Source organism: Apodemus sylvaticus, chromosome 17 (assembly GCF_947179515.1).
Source record: "Apodemus sylvaticus chromosome 17, mApoSyl1.1, whole genome shotgun sequence".
Lineage (NCBI taxonomy): Eukaryota > Metazoa > Chordata > Mammalia > Rodentia > Muridae > Apodemus > Apodemus sylvaticus.
Window position 1 is genome coordinate 333,864 of NC_067488.1, and position 24,865 is coordinate 358,728.

At 37.7% G+C, this 24,865-nt stretch overlaps 1 pseudogene; it reads right to left on the minus strand.

The window, feature by feature from the left end:
* Nucleotides 1-20,189: 20,189 nt before the first annotated feature.
* Nucleotides 20,190-21,099, minus strand: LOC127668082 (vomeronasal type-1 receptor 4-like; annotated as a pseudogene).
* Nucleotides 21,100-24,865: the final 3,766 nt, after the last annotated feature.

Below are 24,865 nucleotides of genomic sequence, written 5' to 3' on the forward strand. Positions count from 1 at the left end.
AATGACTAAACCAATGCCCACGGGAGAGGCTCTAGTTAATTGTTCTTATATTTTAGCAGCCACCACCTTAGGGCCATGAGTAAGCAATAGTCCGAATAGCTCAGGATGGCTTCCCACATCTCCTCCTTTTTCCTTTCTTAAGTTGAGGGGTGGCTATGGAAAGAGGGTGGGTGGAGAGCCTGTTTTAGGCTATGTGGTTTTGCCCCCACGTCCAGCACCGCAGTAACTAGGCCCTTTTCTGATCCTAGTAGGGCAGGGCCTCTGTCTTAGGCTATGTAAGTTGCATCCACTCCTGGCATCACATCCCACTCCAATGGCTTAATCAGGCCCTTGGTGGGTGTGACGGGCCTCCAGGTAGCGGACTCACAATAATCCCGTCATGGAGTCACCCTGCAGCCAATAGGCGGTGTGCATCTGGCTTGTGGCACCACAATATTTCCCGTCATTGGCTACTCCACAGCTTATGGCCCTCAGCCACTATTAGGAGCTGGAGGTCACCCTCTCTGGCATTGACGTTTCTACTGCTTAGGAACCAAGAAAGCTCTGTGCCTGCAGCAAGGGTAGAGAACTGAAGGCCGAGATGGTTGCTACCTCCATGTCTGTCAAGGCAGAATCAATCTGTGATTTAACAAAACTGGTTAATCTGTTAAAGGCCCAGGGGCCAAATGACAAAAGAAACAAAAGATCCAGGAGGGGCCCCAAAAGGCTGGAGAGCAAGGTGGAAAGTCAGGGTGAAATCTCAGCATCAGCATATTCTGGCAGCTAGCATGTTCCTTCAGCATCCTGTAGAAAAAACACAAACATACCTCTTCTCTACACTTAGAGTTCCCTGGCATTAAAATTTAAAATTTTTTATGGTATATAGAGATGTTATTCTCCCCTCTTTTATTATAAAAATATTGCAAAGTTATTTTTATTATAAAAATATTGCAAAGTTCTATGGGCTTGTTCTATAATATCTTGTCTTTGCGAATTATGAGGAATCTCAGTAATATGACTAATATCAAATTGTTAATAAGACATCTTAAATGACTGGTTATAATAATCAGTTATAATATTTGTCTTAATCTGATTTGGAACATTTAGTATAAAAAATAACATATGTAATGACTAATTTTATTTTTGTTTCTTATGTTAAAACAGTTATAACTAGAAAGCCTGAAAAGCTGTCAATAGTCGTATGTATATTTTTGATTAATTTTTTGAATTGTATTTGTACAAACAATTGTAAAAGTTAAGAATTAGTATCATTAAAAGGAAACAACTTTAAGCAATTGCAAGCCATGAGCTATATATGTATATTATTAATATAAAAATCAAGTTTGATTTTTAACATTTTAAAACAAAATTGTATCTTTTAGATAACAATTATTAATTTTGTCAAAAAGGCTTGTCATGTAATAGATTAACAATTAATAATAATCAATTTGATTGTTGTTTAAAATAAGGAGCAAACATTTTATCATGCTCTTAAAACATTCTTTTTAAAATATTTTTTTTATTTTATTTTGTAACATTTTATTATTATATCAAATCTTTATTGGAGGATGTCAAAATCGTATTTGGAGAGATTTTACATTAATGTTCTCTTTGTTAAGGAATGGAAGTGAGCATATATCATAAACTGTTGACAAATACTTATGGTAGCTTTCTCCAAGTTATGTCTCTCAGTATTTGTTTTGCATCTATCTTGAGAACATCAGAGACTTAAATGACAAACTTAAAGCAGTGTCTTAGGCAAAATATTTATCTTAACATCTTTTGAAAATCATTTTCTTAAAAAATTTAAAAGCCCAATGTTAAGAGCAAACCATTTCTTGAGGAATAACCTTCTAATGAAAATCTTAAATCTATAATAATTTTGTATGTAGTAGGCAGGCCAAAATTTTAGATCTAAGTTTGAACTTCATTTTGAACCACATCTGTATGGATCTGTTAAAAATGTTCTTTTGGCCAGAAACTCTCTAAGTGAGGCCTGCAAGACAAAACTGCATCTCTCAAGCCTCTGCAGCTTTAAGCAGCTTTGAGGCAGTTCTGAGCTTTGTATTAACTCAAATGTAAAACTCCTGATTTGAGTTTGTTATCTCTAAGGCCAGACCTACACCCACCAGGTCCTGTAAAGAGTAACCTGTAATCAGACCCTATTGTATAGAGGTCAAATAACAAAAGGAACCTGTAATATCAAAGCATAACTACAATTTGTTGAAAGCAAAACCCAGTTTTAAACAATCTTTTCTCCTTAAAATTAATGGCAAATATATTTTTATATTGTAAAGTTTGTGCATCATCTTGTGTTTGAATGTATGACTTTGTAACTTATTGAAGAGACATTATTTTAAATCGTATTTCTTATAAATCCAATCTCCAGGCCAATCTTCACACAAAATACCATGTCAATTTAAAAGCATCTTAGAGGCCTGTATTTCCTGGGTTGCGTCATGTCACGTGTAGCTAGTTAAGATGGCTCTGACACTAAATCACCAGTTTTAAACTAACCTTTTCTTAAAAACACTATACCTTTTAAATTATAACCAATTAATTTATAACTCTATAGCCAAGATATGTAAAACATTTATACCTTTAAGACTAATTAGAAATAAAAATGAAGCGATCATACAAATCTCATAAATTTAAACCAAATATATATTTTTTTCTAGCTGTAACTTCAGAGGAATAAAGCACTTTGAACCCAATCATCATCATGGTAGAAATTTTTCTAGGAGAATTAACCATTTCCACTTGTCCGGCACCTGGCCCTTTAAGAAGCAGCTTTTTTTCCCAGCTGTCTTAGACTCTTACCTTAGAATGTGAGGCACCTCAAATTAGCCTCTTCTGTGTAAACCACAATTGGCAGGACTGCCAGCAAGATAAAGCCTTTTTACCTTTTTTTTTTTTTTTTTTTTTTTTTTTTTTTTTTTTTTTTACATAAAACATAAAAACAACCAATCATTCAGCCAAACAAAACAACAGACAACATGAATTGACACACATATAGACAAGTTTTGGTGCACCAAAGACGTACAATAGACAACGAGGGAACTTCATGTCCCAAAAGATCCAAATATCTTAACCTGAACTAAGGCGATCTCCAGTAGGTTTCAGAGAGAAAACAGGACGTCTCCCGTTTTCTTCTCCTTTCCAGGAGAGTTTTGAAATAGCTTCTAACCATTATTTATTTATTTATTTATTTATTTATTTATTTATTTATTTATTTATTTATTTTTGATACCGTATCCTACACATGGAAAAACTGCTTTTCTGTAACCTGCTTTTTCTCTTGTTTAAGATTTAACAAGGGGGAAGGAGGATGCCTAGTCGAACACACACACCTGTGGAGAGGGGTGGGAGGAGAGCCCAGGAATTTCTCTGCAGTCCAGGTCTTACATGCTGCCCATGAGCAGTTTTTCTCTGGCCGCCTCAGCAGCAGTCTCTGACTTCTACCTGCATGGGTCTCCCCTGTCCATTTTTGCCTAGTCCCTGTCCAGGGAGATAGCCCTGGGAGAGCATTTGTTGAGCAATAACCTCATTGGGACCACACATAAGGACTTTCATTTGAGAGTGAATGTCTCTTCCCCAGAGGTTAACAGGCAGACCAGGAACCACGAAGGGCTGAGTAGAGCCAGCATTTCCCTCTGTCCTCCCAAGTCAGCAACTGTGAGCTCTTGGAGAGTATTTTTTTGATTGTCCAATCCCCTGCAGAAGGGTCAGAGAGGCTTGCAAAAGCCAAGCAGGGGCCAAGCACATTGCGAGATCACAGTAGAATCGGCACCTGAGTCTAAGATGCCCTCAAAGCTTTTACCATTTATTTTAAGGCTGAGTATAGGACGATCTCTGGTGATTGCCTGGACCCAGTTAAGGTCTGAGGGACTTGGCTGAGAGTAGCCACGCTGCATGCCTATCGCCGGGTATAGGGTGGTGGGCCACGTGGAGGGGCTTGTTTTGGCTCTGGCTTTTTCTAGGCATTTGACTTTGAAATAAATCTTGAAGTTAGAATGACCATTTGTCCTTCATAGCTCCTTTAAGAGGACTGCTTGCTCTCTGCAACTTTTCTCCTCTAAGTTGGCTTTCTCCCCGGGGGTCTCTTAACTTAATGACATATCAGCAAGGAATGGGTCCCTCAGGAGCGGAGGATAAAGAGAAGTTACAGGAGCGGATGGCGGGGACTCAGACCTGTCTATAACGACCAAGGAAGGTTTTGGAGAGTTCTTTTTAGGGGAAAGTGAGGTCACAGAAGCTGCCCGCGACAAAGGGCGGAGGCAATATTCAGCAGGGTCCTCGTTCGCACTCTGAATGAGCCTCCAGTAACTAAAGAATGTATCAAACATTGGTTCACCTGTACCTGTTTTTAAAATCTTATTAATTTCTTTACCAACCTTATCTCAAGTTAACGGGTGAATGTCAGGTCCACTTAAAATTAACCAAGGACATTTCTCATGACAAAACAAAAGAACTTAATTAAATCTTTTTTCTTAACTCTTACTCCTCTCTCCCTGAATGATTGCTTGATTTCTCCTATGAATCAAGCCTCTTTAGCCTCTTTTTTTTTTTTTTTCCCCAATGACAATCGGACGACAATGTTTGGCCACTCACCTGCCCCTCCAGCGACGCACGAGCGATGCGGTCTGTGGGGTCCTTCATTCCTTTTCCCGGGATTTCTCCTCCGTCGTCCGGTAGTTGACCGTACTTCGGGTCCCTGGTTCGGGCGCCACTGTAACCCGTCCCGCGGGTCAGTTATTCCAGGGTTCCGAAGGGGTGCTACCTGCGGGTCAAAAAGGGGGGGAGAGAGACGGAGGCCAAGCACGAAGAAGGACAGAGTCACTCTGAGTTGTGTCAAAGCCTCGTTTAATGTTCTGGGGTACCCACGTTATAAGGCTTTCAGGAGGGGCGTACCCCAAGGTAGGGACAAAGGAAGGAAGTGCAATTAGCAGTTTCAGCAGGAGGAGATAAGGGTCCTCCGGTGGAGACAACAGGTGTTTGCACAGGCCGGAGCCTGCCGCAGTTATCTCAAGACTTCCTTCCATCGCAATTACCGGAGTCGGTGGGTGATGGTGCAGGCAGGATCATTCTGTAGTTATCTTCGAGACAATGACTAAACCAATGCCCACGGGAGAGGCTCTAGTTAATTGTTCTTATATTTTAGCAGCCACCACCTTAGGGCCATGAGTAAGCAATAGTCCGAATAGCTCAGGATGGCTTCCCACAGCTAAATCTAAAGAAAAACCCATTAACAACATACAAACCTTCAAACAAATCATTCTCATATGCTTCAAAGAAAAACATAACAGTGAAAAGGGTTTCTATAAGAAAAGTAAAACAAAGCAAAAAACACAACAAAATCAGTCAGGTTTGGCAAGAAGTTATTTTTTTATTATTAGATATATTCTTTATTTACATTTCAAATGTCCCCTTTTCTGGCACCCTCACCCCCTAAAAATCGCATAAGCATCTCCCCTCCCCCTGTTCCCCAATCCACCCTCATTTGCTTCCCTGTCCTGGTATTCCTCTACACTGCAGCATCGAGCCTTTTCAGGACCAAGGGCCACTCCTCTCTTTGGTGTCTAACAAGGCCATCTTCTGCTGCCTATGCATCTGGAGCAATGGTTAACTCCATGTGTACTCTTTGCTTGATGGTTTTGTTCCTGGGATCTCTGGGAGTACTGGGTGGCTCATATTGTTCCTGTGATGGCTCTACAAACCCCTTCAGGTCTTGGTTCTTCTCTTTAGCTCCCCCATTGGGGACCCTGTGCTCAGTTCCATGGCTGGCTGAGAGTGTTCCCCTCTGTATTTGTCATGCACTAGCAGAGTCTCCCAGATGACAGCTATATTTGGCATGGGTCAGCAAGTACTTGTAGGCATCAATAATAGTGTCTGGGGTTTGTAACTGTATATGGGATGGATTCCTAGGTGGGGCAGTCTCTGGATGGTCCTTCTCTCAGACTCTGCTCTACCCTTTGTCTCTGTATCTCCTTCTGTGGGTATTTAGTTCCTCCTTCTAAGAATGACCAGAGTATCCATACATTGTTTTTTCTCCTTCATGGGCATCATTTAATATATGAAATGTGTCTTGAGTATTCCAAGCTTTTGGGCTAATATCCACTTATCAGTAAGCACTGTGTCCTTTTGTGATTGGGATACCTCACTCAGGATAATATTTTCCAGTTCAATCCATTTGCCTAAGAATTTCATGAGTTATTTTTAGTAGTTGAGTAGTATTCCATTATGTAAATATACCACATTTTCTGTATCCATTCCTCCACTGAGAAACATCTGGGTTATTTTCAGCTTTTGGCTGCTATAAAAAAGGCTTCTGTGAAAATAGTGGAGCATGTGTCCTTATTACATGCTGGAGAATCCTCTGGGTATATGCTCAGGAGTGGTATAACAGGGTCCTTTGGTAGGTAGGATTATGCCTAGTTTTCTGAGGAACTACCAGATTGATTTCCAGAGTGATTGTACCAGCTTGCACTCCCACCAACAGTGGAGGAGTGTTCCTCTCTCTCCACATCCTTGCCAGCATCTGTTATCTCCTGAGTTTTTAATCTTAACCATTCTGACTGGTGTAAGGTAAAATCTCAATGTTGTTTTGATTTGCATTTCCCTGATGATTAAGGATGTTGAACATTTCTTTAGGTGCTTCTCAGCCATTCAATATTCCTCAGATGAAAATTCTTTGTTTAGCTCTGTACCCCATTTTTAATAGGGTTATTTGGTTCTCTGGGGTCTAACTTCTTCAGTTCTTTGTATATATTAGGTATTAGCCCTGTATTGGATATAGAGTTGGTAAAGATCTTTTCCCAAATTGTTGGTTGCCATTTTGTCCTGTTGACAGTGTCCTTTGCCTTACAGAAACTTAATTTTATGAGGTCCCATTTGTCAGTTCTTGATCTTAGAGCTTAAACTATTGGTGTTCTGTTCAGGAAAATTTCCCCTGTGCCCATGTGCTCAAGGCTCTTCCCCAGTTTCTTTTCTATTAGTTTCAGTGTGTCAGGTTTTCTGTGGAGGTCCTTGATCCACTTGGACTTGAACTTAAAACAAGGAGATAAGAATGGATCAACTTGGAGTTTTTTGGGTCACTTAAGTCTACTACCATATCACCTACAAATAGTGATAATTTGACTTCTTCCTTTCCAACTTGTATCCCTTTGACCTCCTTATATTGTATAATTGCTCTAGCTCAAGTACTATACTGAAAAGCTATGGAGAGAGGGGGCAGCCTTGTCTAGTCCCTGATTTTAGTGGGATTGCTTCAAGCTTCTCTCCATTTAGTTTAATGTTGGCTACCAGTTTACTGTATCTTACTTTTTCCTATGTTTAGGTATGGGCCTTGAATTCCTGTTCTTTCCAAGACTTTTAGCATAAAAGGATGCTGAATTTTGTCAAAAGCTTTTTCAACATCTAATGAAATCACTATGTGTTTTTTGAGTTTGTTTATGTAATGGATTGCATTGATGGATTTACGTATATTGAACCATCCCTGCATCCCTGGGATGAAGCATACTTGATCATGGTGAATGATCGCTTTGATGTGTTCTTGGATTTGATTGGCAAGAATTTTATTGAGTATTTTTGTATCTATATTCATTGGGGACATTGGTCTGAAATTCTCTTTCTTTGTTGGATCATTGTGTGGTTTTGGTATAAGTGTAATTGTGGCTTCATAAAACAAGTTGGGTAGTATTCCTTCTGTTTCTATTTTTACAGCTGATAAACAACTTCAACAAAGAGGCTGGTTTTAAAATCAACTCACGCAAGTGAGTAGCCTTCCTATACTCAAAGGATAAGCAGGCTGAGAAAGAAATTAGAGAAATGACACCTTTCACAATAGCCACAAACAATATAAAGTATCTTGGTGTGACTCTAACCAAACAAGTGAAAGATCTGTATGACAAGAACTTTAGGTCTCTGAAGAAGGAAATTGAAGAAGACCTCAGAAAATGGAAAAATCTTCCATGCTCATAGATTGGCAGGATTAATATAGTAAAAATGGTCACCTTCCCAAAAGCAATATACAGATTTAATGCAATCCCCATCAAAATCCCAACTCAGTCCTTCATAGATTTAGGAAGAGCATTTCTCAAATTCATCTGGAATAACAAAAAATCCAGGAGAGCTAAAACTATTCTCAATGGTAAAGGAATTTCTGGGGGAATCAGTATCCTGGACTTTAACCAGTACTACAGAGCAACAGTGTTAAAAACTGCATGGTATTGGCACAGTAACAGACAAGTGGACCAACGGAATAGAATTGAAGACCCAGAAATGAACTCACACACCTATGGTCACTTGATCTTTGACAAAGGAGCAGAAAACATCCAGTGGAAAAAAAGATAGCCTTTTCAACACATAGTGCTGGTTCAACTGGAGGTCAGCATGCAAAAGAATGCAAATTGATCCATTCTTATTTCCTTGTACTAAGCTCAAGCCCAAGTGGATCAAGGACCTCCACGTAAAACCAGACACACTGAAACAAATAGAAAAGAAACTGGGGAAAAGCCTTGAGGACATGGACACCGAGGAAAGTTCCTGAACAGAACACCAATAGCTTACGCTCTAAGATCAAGAATTGACAAATGGGATCTCATAAAATTATAAAGTTTCTGTAAGGCAAAGGACACTGTCAAAAAGACAAATCAGCACCCAACAAATTGGGAACAGATCTTCATCAACCCTACATCCGACAGAGGGCTTATATCCAATATATACAAAGAACTCAAGAAGGTAGACCCAGATAACCAAATAACCCTATTTAAAAATGTGGTACAGAGCTAAACAAAGAATTTTTACCTGAAGAATTTCTAATGGCTGAGAAGCACCTTAACAAATGTTCAACATCATTAGTCATTAGGGAAATGCAAATCAAAATAACCCTGAGATTTCACCTCACACCAGTCAGAATGGCTAAGATCAAAAACTCAGGAGACAGCAGGTGTTGGCAATGATGTGGGGAAAGAGGAACACTCTTCCACTGCTGGTCAGATTGTAAGAAGGTACAACCACTCTGGAAATCAGTTTAGTGGTTCCTCAGAAAACTGGGCATGACACTTCCGGAGGACCCTGTTATACCACTCCTGGGCATATACCTAGAGGATTCCCCAGCATGTAATAAGGACACATGCTCCACTATGTTCATAGCAGCCTTATTTATAATAGCCAGAAGCTGGAAAAAATCCAGATGTCCCTCAAGGGAGGAATGGATACAAAAAATGTGGTATATTTACACAATGGAATACTACTCAGCAATTAAAAACAATGAATTCATGAAATTTTTAGGCAAATGGATGGAACTGAAAAAAATATCATCCTAAGTGAGGTAACCCAAACACAAAAGAATATACATGGGATACAGTCACTGATAAGTGGATATTAATTAACTTAGAAGCTCTGAATACTCAAGACACAATTAACATATCAAATGATTCCCAAGAAGAAGGAAGGAGAGGGCCCTGGTCCTGGAAAGGCTTGATGCAGCATTGTAGGGGAGTACCAGGACAGAGAAATGGGAGGGGGTTGATTGGGGAATGGGCAGAGGGAAGAGGGCTTAAGGGACTTATGGGGAAGGGGAACTGGGAAAGGGGAAATCATTTTGAATGTAAACAAAGAATATAGAAAATAAATTTAAAAAGAAAACTATTAAGAATATTTGTGAGGAACTTTTTCCATAATTCCTGGATTATTCTATGTACTTCAGAAAGAAGCATCGAGGAGACAATGGTTCAGTGCTAAACCATATCCTATCCAGTATTGGAGAAGACGTGGAAATTCAATTCTTTGTTTTATTCAGTTGACTTGTGTTGTAGTAATTCTACATAACCAACCTATTAAAAAATTATATACATATGTGCAGGCAAAACATTCATTCATACCCTACAAAAAAAACACAACAAAAAATTTACAAAAGAAACAATTATCCATCTAGTTTGACAAGGTACTTGCATAAAACTGTGAAAACCTAAAACACATGAGGATAATCTGGATCACTGCTTTTCAACATTCCTAAGGCAAGACCATTTACTATGGTTCCTCATATTGTGCTGACCAAACCATGAAATTATATTAATTGCTCCTTCATAACTGTAATCATCACCTGTTAGTTATCAAGTGTAAATAACTGATATGCAGAATATCTAATGTATGGCCCTCATGGAACCATGGCACACAGGTTGAAAAGCACTTGTCCAGAAGCAAGCTTCTTCTGGTAGCTAGGGTAGCATACCTCATAGCTATATATTCTTTATTTACATTTCAAGTGATTTCCCCTTTCCTGGATCCCCCTCCCCGAAAGTCCCATAAGCTCTCTTCCCTCTCCCTGTTCCCCAATCAACCCCTTCCCACTTCCCTGTCCTGGTATTCCCGAGACTTCTGCGCTGAGCTTTTCCAGGACCAGGGGCCACTCCTTCCTTCTTATTGGACATCATTTGATATGTGCATTGTGTCTTGGGTATTCCAAGCTTCTAGGCTAGTATTCATTTATCAGTGAGTGCATACCATACCCAGAGGATTCCTCAGCATGCAATAAGGACATATGCTCCACTATGTTCATAGCAGCCCTATTTATAATAGCCAGAAGCTGGAAAGAACCCAGATGTCCCTCAAAGGAGGAATGTGGTTTATATACACAATGGAATACTACTCAGCAATTAAAAACAATGAATTCATGAAGTTCTTAGGCAAATGGTTAGAACTGGAAAATATTATCCTAAGTGAGGTAACCCAGAATAAATAAATAAAAAAAAACAAAACAAAAGAAAGGTTTGAAGGTTTCAAGGAGTCATCCGGCAGACATCAGGTTTAACCCTCTTCTCTTATTAAGCCTTTCTACATGGACAACCTTCCCTGCCTGTTTAGTAGACATTTACCTGTCAGTGTGAATCCATCAAGAAGCCTAAGTCTATTACCTACATTTGGACAGAATACCGGTTCTATTCCTGTGTGCCTGGATACACAATTTAACTTCATTTCCTCTTTACAGTCATTGTGGAATCAGTTTTGGGAAGGCAATTGCCCTTTTGGTCTCTCTCCATGAATAACATTCCATTGCACAGCATCACCAGGCTTTTTCAACTAATGCCTACTTACTAGTACTTGGAGTACATTTCAAACATCCGAAAGTGGCCAGTAGATTGACTCAGAGCATAACATGCCTTACTTCCCAATATGAAGATCTGAATTCTCTCTGGGGATTCCAATAAGTTGAAAGAAGAAAACCAATAACCACACGGTGGAGTGTGTCAGGGACTCCTCTGTGGAAGACTGTAAGCTTCTGGTGTTGGTTTCTTCCAAGATGGAACTCACTGTCTTCTCACATGAGCTACATTCTTGAATTTTAATCATACATGAGATAAAAAGATATTTCAGTGAATAAGAGTACTTGACTTGGAATTTCAATAACCTGAGTCTGGATCTTAGAATACAGTGAACCTCAGGTCCAAAACCTGTATTATTTTGTTTTGTGTTGAATTAATTTTATGCCCAGCCACTTCACTGAAGACATTTAGTTGCTGTAGGAGTTCTATGGTAGAACTTGGGAGTCGTTTATGTGTAGTAGTGTGTCATCTACCAATAGTGATGGTTTTACTTCTTTCTTTTTCAATTTGTATCTCCTTGATGTATTTTAGTTTTCTAAGTGCGCTAATATATCAAGAACTGTAGTGAATAGGTATGGAAGGAGTGGACAGCCTGGTCTGTTCCTCATTCCAGTGAAATTCCTTATATATGTCTCTCCATTTAATTTGATGTTGCTTCTCACCTTGCTTTTAATAGTCTTTAATATGCTTAAGTATGTTCCTTGTATCACTATCTCATCAGGAGTTTTATCATGAAGTGGTGTTAGATTATGTCAAAGGCTCTTTTGCTTTTTCTTTTAGTTTTTTGTATCTAATGAGATGATTTTGTGTGTGTGTGTGTGTGTGTGTGTGTGTTTATTTGTTTTTCAGTTATTTCCTATGGTGGACTATGTGGTCAAATTTTCCTACATTGAATTGTTCCTGCATCTCTGAGGTGAACCCTAATGAACCAAACCCTATTATGGTGTTTGGTGTTTTGTTTGTTTTGTTTTGTTTTATCCTGTTTTGGGGTTTCATTTGTGAGCAATTCATTGAGTGTTTTTGCATCAGTGTTCATGAGGAAATATAGTCTATAACCATATTTCTTTGTTGAAACTGTGTGGTTTGAATAGCAGAGTGACCATGAGTCATAAAATGAATTCAGTAATATTCCTTGTTTCTAAGTTTTGAAATAATTTGAGGAGAATTGGTATTAATATTTGAAAGACTCACAGAATTCTCTGCCAAAACTGTTGACCTTGGGCTTTTTTGTTTTCTGCAAGATTCAATGACTGCAGTATTTCTTTCAAAGTGGTAGGTCTATTTTAATTGTTATCTGATCTTTGTGTAATTTTCTTAAGTGGCATCTGGCTAGAAAATTGTCCATCTCATTTAAATTTTCCAATTTTGTGGAGTACATGTTTTTGAAGTAAAACTTAATGATTCTTTGGATTTTCTTAGTGTCTGTTATCATGTCTCTTTCTACTTCTAGTTTTGTTACTCTAAATATTCTGTTTGTCATTTACTTAGTTTGGACAAGGGTTTGTCAATCTTGTTAATTTTCTCAAAGAACCAAATCTTTGTTTCATTTATTCTTTATATTATTCTATTTGTTTCTATTTTATTGATTTCATACCTTCATATTGGAAGGATTATTTTCAGCTTTCTATCCCTCTTGTGTGTGTGTGTGTTTCATTATTTCAGCTGTAGAGCTTCTAGGTGTGCTGGTAAGTCCCTAATATGAGATCCTTCTAATTTCGTTATAAAAGTTCATAGTTTCTAGGACCCTTCCTCCTTGCACCACTTCCATTGTGTCACATAAGACAGGGTTTGTTTTGCAATCAATTTCTTTGAAATAGAGAAAGTATTTTTCTTTCCATTTTTTATTGGTCATTTGTTTACATTTCAAATGTTATCCCTCTTCCCAGTTTCCCTTCCACAAACTCCCTATTTTCTCCCCCTTCCCCTTTCTCTATGAGGATGCTCCCCCACCCACTCACCCACTCCTGCCTCAGAGCCCTAGCATTTCCCTACCCTGGGTCATCAAGCCTCCACAGGATCAAAGGGCTCACCTCCCAGTGATGCCTGAAAAGACCATCCTCTGCTACATATCCAGCTGGAACCATGTCCCAGCCCCATGTACATTCTTGGGTTGATGGTTTAATCCCTGGGAGCTTTGAGGTTCTGGTTGGTTGGTATTGTTCTTCTTCCTATGGGTTTGCAAACCTACTCAGCTCCTAGACTCCTTGCACTAATTTCTCCATTGCCCTAACATCTCCTCTGCTCAGCTCGTCTGCTGTTGGCTGAGTATATCTGCATCTGTACTGGTAAGGCTCTGGCAGAGCCTCTTAGGGGACAGCTATACTAGGTTCCTGTCAGTAAACACTTATTGGCATCAGCAGTAATGTCTGAGTTTCCTGTCTGCAGAAGGGATGGATCCCTAGATAGGGCAGTCTCTGGATGGCCATTCCTTTAGGCTCTGATCCACTCTTTGTCCCTGCATTTCCTTTTGACATGAGGAATTCTGAATTAATATTTTTGAGGTGGGTGGGTAGCCCCACCCTGCAAACAGAGCCTGTGCCTATTTACTGTATATGGTCTCTATAGGTTCTATCTTCTGTTTGTTGGGTATTTCTGCTATTTTCCTCCCTGTTGGGTCCTGGGAACATTTGGAGTACCTGGTATGAGGAACTTTCTAGTGGCCACTCCAAGTTCCCAACTGCTACATACCTCTTTTCAAATTCTGAGCCTCTGTTCTTCTCCCCAATTTCCTCCCATATTTGAACTGCCCCTCCCCCTTTCTTGCCTCCTCCTCTCTTTCTCCCAGATCCCTCACTCCCTCTACTTCACAGAGTTTATTTTCTTCCTCACTCTGAGTAGGATGGTAGTATACACACTTTGGTGTGATCATCTTTCTTGGCTTTCATATCATTGGTGAGTTGTATCGTGGGTGTTCCGAACTTCTTTTTGACTAATATCTACCTATCAATGAGTACATACCATTTGTGTTCTTTTGTGACTGGGTTATCTCACTCAAGATGATATTTTCAAGTTCCATCCATTTTCCTGTGAAATTCATGAAGTAATTGGTTTTAATAGCTGAGTAGTACTGAATTTCTTTACTTCTCCTTTCACCCAGTGTTCATTCAGTAGAATTTTTCACTTTCCATAAGTTTGTAGGCTTTCTGTTGTTTTAGGTCTAATAACATACAGGGGACTACTCAATTTTCTTCTATCCCTTGCCTCTTGTTTTATGAGGTCACTTTTGGAGAGTTTTCTGGGTGGTCCTGAGAAGAAATTATATTCTCGTATCTATCCATTTGAGCCATACTGTATAGCAGGACCAATATTTCTGTGTTAATTTCTGTGTGGATGAGCTGTGCACTGGTAAAGGTGAGATGTTGAAGTCTCCCACTGTTACTATGTGGAGTTCAATGCGCAATTTAAGATTTAATAATTATTCTTTTACAAATGTAAGTGCCTATTTGTTTGGGGCATAAATGTTCATAATTGAGACATTATGATTTCATTTGATGTATAACAAGTGTCTTCTCGGTCTCTTTCTCTATACTGGGCTTGCATGCTCCGTTTTGTTACAAAATAGAATGGCTCCATCCCTTTACACTTTTGCCCATTTGCTTCAAAAACCTTTTATTTAACCCTCAACTCTGAGGCAATGTCTCTTTTTTATTTGTGTATGAAGCAGAAGAATGTATCCTGTTTTTACATCAATTCCTTTAGATTGCACCTTTTTATTGAGGTGTTGAGTCCATCTGTTTTGAGAGATCTTAATGATAAATGATAGTAGTAGACCAGCCATGTTGCCCTGGCTTTGTTGATTCTTATCACGCTGGCGTCTACTCATCTGGCTGTAAGGTTATGATAAGTACAGGTGCTGATTTATTTCTAGTTTGTGTTTGTTAGGTGGATGCTTTTTGTATGTTTCTGCTCTTGGTTTGGCTTCCTCTTGGTCGTTTGGCCTGAGCAGCCTGAGGTTTTGCTGACAAACATGTCTTCAGTTCTAGTAGGATGTCTTTGGCGAAGTGGTAGGGCAGAATATGGAAACTATAGGAGACTGTGCAGGTGGAGGTTGTTGAAGAGGAAAGCGCCTTGAATGGCCCTGGTCTCCAGTAAAGGATCTGGAGTGCGAGCTGGAAAATCTATTGGATTATTTTTTAAAATATAGTATCTTCATTAACTATCTGAGAATATTTGCATAAAGAGGCATTTGATCATGTTGACCTTTTTGCTTGTCCTGTGAAGTCCTGTAGATGTGCCTTTACATTACCAAATTCTCCCAACATCATAAACTCTTTTTTTTTATAATAACAAACTGATCATGTCAATTTCTGCTATTCATATATACATAGACATGTGAGTTTATCTACTGGTGCTTGGTCAACCTACTGTTTTACCCTTAGTGAATAATGCCTCTCCCTGCCCAGAAGCCTCAAATTGTCAAAAATTCCTCACCTAGGGCAAGCTTTTCATAAACACCTCCTTCATGTTAAGATGTCAACTGGCCAAGATGCAACATTTATATCCAAAACCACAGCGATCCAACAGGCTGCAAAATCCCCACCTATTGTGACTTTATGAGTGCAGTGTTTCAGACAGAACCAGTGATATTGCTACTACTACTACTACTACTACTACTTCTACTACTTCTACTACTACTACTTCTACTACTACTACTACTACTTCTACTACTACTACTACTACTACTACTATTTGTGGTGGTCCTTCACATAATGCCCTTTGAATTTTTCCATTCTATTTACCATGATGTTATCTGAAACTTTAATTTGGAGAATGATATAGACATTCCATTTATGACAGGGAATTAGACTTACTCATTCTTTGCATTTTGGTCAATGTGATAACTACCTTCACAGCACATAGAAATTTCTCTGATGGGCTCTGAATGTTGCATTAACCTAAAGCTGTGGATATATGAATTTAAAGGATAATTTGATACTATGTCCATTTAGTATAATAAGGGAATTCATTGTGTTCATGGAGCCTGCAAGGCCCCCTACCATGTGTTCCTGGTCCAATTAGCAGTGCCAGGCTTCCTGGAATGCAGTGATTGCAATCTGTAGCTCAAAACCAGAGAAAAAACACATTTACTCTATTCTTATGACCCCCAAAACCATAAATTTATTTTTGTTGATACTTCATGACTGAAATTTTTCTAATGATAATTTTTACAGATACTCAAAATATGTTTTCTAATAGTCAGGATCTACAGGTTGAGAACCATTACTGTAGAGCAAGCCCCAAATGCAACTATAAAGTGACTAGTCACCCCAATAAAACTTATGCTACCAATGAAGTAATGGCAGTATCTTACTAGGCCAGTGTTTGTTGTGGTTCACAGTGTTCACAGGTGGGTAAAACTATGGCTTCCTCAAATAAACTCAAGCATCTCAGATGCAATGGAGTGTACCAAGCTGGGAGAAAACACATTGGTCAATATGAACTTAAGTTCATATGCTCCATCTCAAAAGTGTATGGTATCTTTGGCAAGAGGGTCTTGTTATATATTACTGGTTTTGAACAAACTTCAGTGATAACAGTCTACATTGTTTGAGGGGTCTCCAGACACTCGGACCACTCAAGTGCATGCCTCTCACAACTGCCCTTTTTGTGGACACCATATGAATTGTGTGCAATATTATTGTAACACTCTGTACATAACCCCAAATAAATACATCTACTAACAAACATATACAGACCACCCATATGCCTTTTTTCAATTATATATAGTGTTAGTTATCCCCTCCCAACACTCCACCTGCATCCATTTTCACAGTGATATAATGGAGAGTAGTTTTTTGAAATGATTAAAGTATATCATGAGCATAAATATTTGCGGGTTTACATATTCACATTTGTACTTAAGTGTGTGTGTGTGCGTGTGTGTGTGTGTGTGTGTGTGTGTGTGTGTGTGTGTGTGCATCTTCATATTCGTTGATTCTGTGTTGGGATATTTACATCAATTACAGCATATGTGTATTTACCTCTTCACGATTAATCATGCATTTTAAAGTTGGAAATCCTGTGCATTTTTAACTCAAAACATATAGACTGTTATTAAAACATTATTTTTATAATTAAGAATCATATGTCAAGTTGACAATATGGACTTGTGGTAGTCACCTTTCATTGTCTACATGGCAGTGAAGGTGTTTCAGAGAGGTTCCTCTGAGGGCAGAAGACCAGCTCTCAATATGTGTAATGCCATCTCGTAGACTGATATAGAATCTATAAAAAAGCATCCCCCCAAAAGAACCTAACACTACAATTCATGTCTCTTCTTTATGACTGTGAACACAAAACTCATGCAACTATCACCACAAACCCATCACCCCCACTGCTTCTAGCTTTCCATGATGGACTTTACCTTCAGACTTTGGAGTGAAAGAAACCTTCTTTGAATTGACTTTGTCAGGTATTTTGTCTAAGATATAGGAAAATAAATATCAGATCTAACATGTGGCTTCTAGTATATCCTAAGATCCTGCTTTTCTTATTCCTATGATGTAAAGTTTGTGTGTATGAGTGTATGTGTGTACATATGTGTCTGTACATACACATGTGTGTGCATGTGTGTGTGCTAGTGTGTGTATATGTGTATGTATGTGTTTTATAAGTAGCTATCTAATTCTACATTTTGAAAGTGATTTCACTAAATTTGTAGTATTACTTCAATATTTTGATGGAACAAAATGTGAGAAGTTTTTGCATTTCTGCTAATAGTTGAATTTTTGAAAATTTATGTTATGAGAAAAATTCAAGCTCATAGAAAAATTGCAAAAGCTACAAAACCCTTTTCCATCTTACTTTACTCAGATTCCCATGCCTTACTCTTTTCTGGGTGTGGACAATACAGTGGCAGAATGTTTTCCTGACAAATACGTTGCCCTAGGAAGTTTATATAGATATCTGTTTACAGCATACTTTGTACAGAACTTAGTATACATTTCCTAGAAAAAACAGCATCACAGCAAAATCCTCATTGAGATCGAACATCCAGAGTGTTCCTATCTTTTTAGCAATATTATCTTATTAGCTAGTACCTTTCACATTTTCCAATAATCACAATGGTGCATTGTGTAAGAAGAAAACAAAGTGTTCCTCTGAAGAATGTAAGCCAGGATTAAATATAGCATTTACTAACCTTCCTTCTCTACAGAATGCTTACATCCAAATCATATACGGACATAAGATTAGGAAACCTATTCTCTAGGAGAAACGAGAAAATGTGAAATCCTATTTTCAGTTGTTTAGGAGCCAAGAGATAATGTCTGTAATATGCACAAATTGCTCACAGATAATGCATTATACTAGAAGAAAGAGTTGAATCACAGAAGACTTAAAATATTCAGTTTTACCACAAATATGGAAAATTGTTCTGTTTTGTGAAATTTTCAGGTGGAAATAAAAATAAAGTTGAGGTATCTGAATCAATCAAATTAAAACTGTAGATGTAGATCCTCTAAACTGACCTGAGAATGGTACTTAGGGTTTGGTGATATCCTGGTTATGTAGAAAATAATATATTAATGCATCTTAAGAAGGATACTAAAGCCTAAATTTGAAGGTCTTTGTACCAAGCACAATCTGTTAACATGTTTCTTCCCACTTGGAGAAGTTGAAGCTTTTAACTACTTGATAAAAAGCACTTGGGTTATTGGGGTGTTCACACACTAGGAAACTGCAGACTTGACGCATTTAATCTTTGCAGAAAATAAGAAAATTTCTCCTAGGAAAAGTTGGTATAAACAAAACACGTTATTCATGTAACGCCTCAGGAATGAGCAGGAGTCCAGAGGTATATGCCCTTGAGAAAATGAATCTATGCAAACACCATAATTTCACGAATTTGAAGTATTTTGATGAACTTCCTAAAGAGTTCAAGTTGCAGCACATGGCATGTAGGAGAGAAGGAAGAGGCACAGAGACAGTCATGGAAGCAAAATGAAATGAACCAAATGGGCCCCAGGTCTGTGGTGAGAGGTTTCAATTTCTTTCTATATTAAAGCATATGATAATTATCCATATTAAGGGATTGCATTGTGACACTTAAATATATGCAAAATATGAGCTTGTGTCCTAGCAACCCTTCTTCATCTCATCTCTATCTCCCTTTCTTGATCTATGGATTTTTCAGCTGTAATTCATATTTGACTTTGGTTTCTCATTGTTCTATGATTTCACATGAAAGAAAAGATTGTTTGCCTTTGCCAGAACAACTAATTTTCTTAAGCTTCTCTCTGTTTGAATACCCATTTCTATAAGGTATTCCTAGCAGAGCTAACACTTGGAACATTGTAATTTCTACATATTAGAAGCAATAAACAAGATCTTGGAGCTTGGAAGCTGGCTCTGTATTTGAAAGCATGCAGTCATCTTGCAAATAAACTGAGTTCTGCTCTAAGCAACCACATTGACTGATATGTCACTGCCTATAGCTATAGTTCCACAGGATTCAAAGGACTGTTCCTGCCTCTGTGGGCAGCAGATCTGTATAGTGTGGACATATACACACTTAATCACATACACATGCACAACATTAAAATATTAAAACATTATCGATAGATTTTAGTTCTGGACAGATGGCTTGGCACGTATCAGCAATGACTGCTCTTCCAGAGTTCCGGTGTTTTATTCTTATCACCCAATGTTTGCTCAAAACCATCAGTAACTCCAGTTCTAATGGATACAGCACATCTTCTGAGCTCTCCAGGTGTTTTGTGCAGGAGGTATACAGATAGAAATCAAAGGATTATACCAATTCATACAAAATAGAAGGAATATTAGACATTAGGCACACACACACACACTGTCAATCAAAGATATATTTTCCTGGGCCATCAGATAATTCCTAGCCTCCCAATTATATTATCCCATGTTCACTATACTTTGCTTAATATCATATAACAATTTATATTAAAATATTAATCTTATATATTAGAAAATTTTGTCACTATTGAATAGTAAATTATATGAAAATGAAGTTCTAATGACTGATAACTGACTTCTGCTGATATTTTCAAACTGAAATCATAGCATTGTACAACACAATAAGAGAAAGTATAAGATAGGACAGATGACCAGGGCTCATATTATATTTAGACGAAGCTATCTCTTACAGAAGCAGAAAAAAACCAGGCTAATACTATGCTTGATATTGTTCATGAGAACAAAGGGGCAAACTATGGGAAAGCAGGTTTCGAGAACTGTAAATACAGTTACTCGCAGTAACATTGGGTATTTGGAGGAGGCCATAAGGATAACCATAATGGAGGAGAGCAGATAGGAGAGGACAAAAGTGCACACCAGGATGACAATAGATTGAGTGGCTCTGTATTCAGCTGAGGCATTTAGGAGGTGCTGAGAACTATGGATATGCTGGACTTGCCTCTTGTGTCTATAGAGTCTACTCACCATGGAGACACTGGAGCAGGCCATGAGATCCAGGCACAGTCCATCAGAGAAGCACAGTATGAACATAGTGCAGTTCCCACATTTCCATAAGCAAACCATGAGCAGTATTCATTAATCTCCCATTTAGTCACATTTTTGTTGTACCTGGGACCTGACACTGTTACTGGCGTCATGATGTTTAGAAAGAGATTCACAAGCCAGCCTACTGAGCAGGAGGGTCCAATGTGCTTGGTCGCTCTGTGTTTAATTATCATCCACCTGGAGTTGCTGGGGCTGATTGTGATTGCTTGGAAGCAACTCAGTAGGCACATGGCATACAGGGACATTCCCCTTGTTATTCGGTAAATATAGTTTATTAATTTACATCCAATATCATTCAGAAAATCTTTAAATCCATAATTTGACAATGTCTGTGGAATGGCTTTTGAGATGACAGACAAGTAGTTGGCAAACGTCAAGTGCCCTATAATCTGGTCTTTGGGCATTAAGGTCTTCCAGTAGATATCAAAATGATATAATAAATTAGTATTGAGGAATTTCCAAGCATTCCCACAGTAATCTGGGAGAAGAGAAAAATTCCCATTGCAAAGTTTTCAGAAGACATTTTATTTCCTATTAAAATAGTAAACAAATTTAGTATGGTTGTGAGCCCCTAGAAATATAATATCAATGTGTATTATTTCATGATGTTATCTAAAGGAATGTAGTTATAACTTTATTCCATTTGTATAGCTTTCCCATTGACGAACATTCAAAGATTTGGTCATTGTTAGAGTAAATACTCTCTATTGTGTATATGAAAAGTTTGAATATCTTTTCTTAAGAATAATGTTTTCACTGGACAAGGTGCTGCATGACCTTCAATATAGCCATCAGGAGACAGAAGTACACAGAAAAATGAATTTGAGAGTAACCTGGACTAGAGAGTTATTTCTAGGGTATACAAAATACATAACTCTATGTTAATCCCCAAGAATGATAAATGTTTTTATTGCTTTTGAAAAATATGATTGATTTGGAGTCAATTTTCAAGGAACAATTTTAAGACTCATTAATTCTAAAATTCACAAGAAATACAATTCACAATTCCTTAAGAAAAACAATAAATAATATTTGAAAATCTTATTTTAAAAGTGGTTAAATATTCACGACATATAAAGTGTAGTTAATTTTAGTATTTATATAGTTTTTCATTATGTGATTTTAATTATGGGGGTGGTTTCATGAGAGTGTAAGTGCTAACAGGGGCCAGAGTTCTTGGACCTGCCAACTTTGAAGACCTTAGAACAATTAGCATCAAGAGAATAAACAATAACATGTACTGAAGATGATGTAGTGATAAGTAATCATCATTCTAAATTAGCTCCACACTAATATACTGCCCTAGGTGCACATGTCCTTCCTCAAAAATAAATGACTTCCCTAATAAAAATTTAAAGGAGCATACAATAATGATTGACAGGAATATGAGAAGAAGGTGAATATAAACATTCATTAGAGAAGTGAATATAAACATTCTTTGATAAATTAAAAATAGAATGCTATATAACACAGCTATAAAATTTTGAGGCATATAACCAAAGGACTCTATATCCTATCAAAGCAGGCATGTACATCCATGTCAGCTGCTGGGTTTTTTCACAATAGTAAAGACATGATGTGCATCCTGATGGACAACATGATGAATAATGATATTCATCATCAGACAATGGAAATTTACAGTGGAATTTTGATCAACTTTTTTTGAAAATAAAATTATGAAATATTCAGTAAGAAGACAGATTGGAAAAGAATTCAGCAAGGTAACAAGTTAAGAAAAACAACTCAAGTTGGTTGTAGAACATGGACATGTCCAGATGAATGTATGTGGGCAAAAAGTCATTATGGACTATAAAAGCAGAAGAGTTCAAAACATTGAGACAAAAGAGATATTGAGGAACCAAGACTGGGGTAGTAAACATAGTATATATAGCAAAAATAGCATTTAAAAGGATATACCAAATAGCATTATAAAGGATATACCAAAGTGCATGATGTTGAGGGGTTTGAGAGGAAACCTAGAAGATAAACATAACTAATTTTTTGAAAATGTCATGAAATCCAACATTATAGTAAATTAATTTTATAAATTAAATAGTAAATTAATTTTTAAAAACCTCTCCTGACAATATTATTGTTTTGTGGTAAATTTTTGCCAATGAACATAACAATTCTTGTAGTCAATGCAGTCTTACAACTTACACCCTATACTTAAAATAAAATTAAATTTCCCTGGTAATTCTTGTGTTATGTCTCTTCTATGGAAATTTTCTTATATTTGAAGGACTGCGGATTAAACCCAGATTTTGTGTATAGAAGATGAGCAAGCAGTCTGTCATGGTGCTACAGTCCTATTCTTCTATATAAATTTTAGATCAGTACATCATGTTTTAGAAGAATAAAATTTGAAATCTTTATATCTTGGTGATATGTTGGCTATACTGTCATTTGTGCATAGAAAATTTTGATTAAACCTATCTTGTTTTTTGTTTCAGAATTTTTGCATGAAGGACATGACATAAATGTACATTCCCCTTTGCTTTAGAGAGTACAATTTAAAGTATAATATTGTAAATGTATATTATATAATATAATATATGCTTTCTACAAAGTACAATGTCCAGAGAGCAACAAGGGTACCACATGGTGAAAAGAGAAAAACTGCTCCCCAAACATATCTTCTTAGCTCCACACTAATATACTGCCCTAGGTGCACATGTCCTTCCTCAAAAATAAATGACTTCCCTAATAAAAATTTAAAGGAGCATACAATAATGATTGACAGGAATATGAGGAGAAGGTGATGTATCTTTGCTTATGGGCAAAATGCTTTGTATCTGTCATGAAATGTTCTTGAGATCACCTGCAGAACAAGAGGGTTGTGTTTCTCATTTGTGAACTATGTACTCAGAATTATTTACAACATAAATATTTGTAGTTTGACTTTGGTTTTTACTTTCACAAATGAGGGCATTGTGAGTAATATGTGACAAGTTCTTCCTATGTTTTGAGGTGTTGTGGCTATAGTGATGGCAGCCAACTGAACAGTATACTGACTTGTGCTCATAGCTTTGTGATATAAAACACAGGGTCACAATGATGGGTCTTTATTTTTGTGTGTAAGGAAGATTTAGAACTGTATTAGATAAGCGTATAATATGGCATAGTTTTGCTGTTGTAATTTTAGGTTAGTAACATTAATCCCTGACATCCGGCAGCTACATGATAGCTCCTGAAATTCTCAACAGTGACTATAACATTGGAATATAGAAAGCCAAACACTTGTGTAGAATTTCAACAAGTAGACAATCCTAACTGTTCATATAAAAAGAACTTTGAGTGTGCAAGTTATTTCTAAGAAAACAAGGAAGCTAGGATTCTATAGAGTTCTTTAGCAAAACCAATCTAAGAGTTCTTTAGTAAAACATAGAAACAGAATCAGAAAAACATCTGACACAGTCAGAATAAGAGAATTCAAAAGAAATTAAACACATTCGCAGTATGCATGCGCAATTTTCTTATAACACATTGAACTTTTGATTCCAAATCTCAATTTTCTCTAAAATTCATGTTTTCCTCATAGAAATTCACCTGTAATTCTACCAGTTTTGATACAATTTTAATTACTAACATCAATATTCAATACAAAACATTCCCTAACTGCTGAAAAATAAAATTATAATGTAGCAATTTCCAGAAGCAAATTACTAGGTAAGTAGAAGAAATTACAATAGTAAAACACTGAGTCTAGCAGACACAGGACTTCCCCCCTGTGCTCATCTGTTCCTTTACATGGGCCAGAGTGGCAGGCCTCCTCCCTGACCCAACCCCACAGGCTGCCTCTGTCCAAGAAGGTATGCCAATACCAGTGACACAAGAGATCTTCTGTAATGAGGGACACAGTCATTCCAGTCTTCACCTCCATCTGCAAATGGGGAAGGTCCTGCCTGAGGACCTCAAAGCCCACTTGTGTCATAGAAAGTTCACCCTTACCAGGAACACAGGCTATCTTCCCTAACCAGGAACACACACAGGAGGATTGCTCTAAACAGGGACACAGAGGACCTGCCCCAACAATGGAAATAGGAAGTCACCCTAACCAAAGAAGGCACTGTCTGCTTCCAAGAGGCTAGTGATAACCCAGGTCCAAGGAGGCAAGATAATATTAGAGATACCCAGGCCAGTTAATACTGGAGATAACCAGACTGTTGAGTTGCAAACCCACGAACATAGGCAACAGAAGCTGATGCAATTTGGCACCATCACAACCAAGGTCTCCAACCATAGAAAGCCCAGGAGACCCTAACACACCTGAAAATCAAGATTCTGAG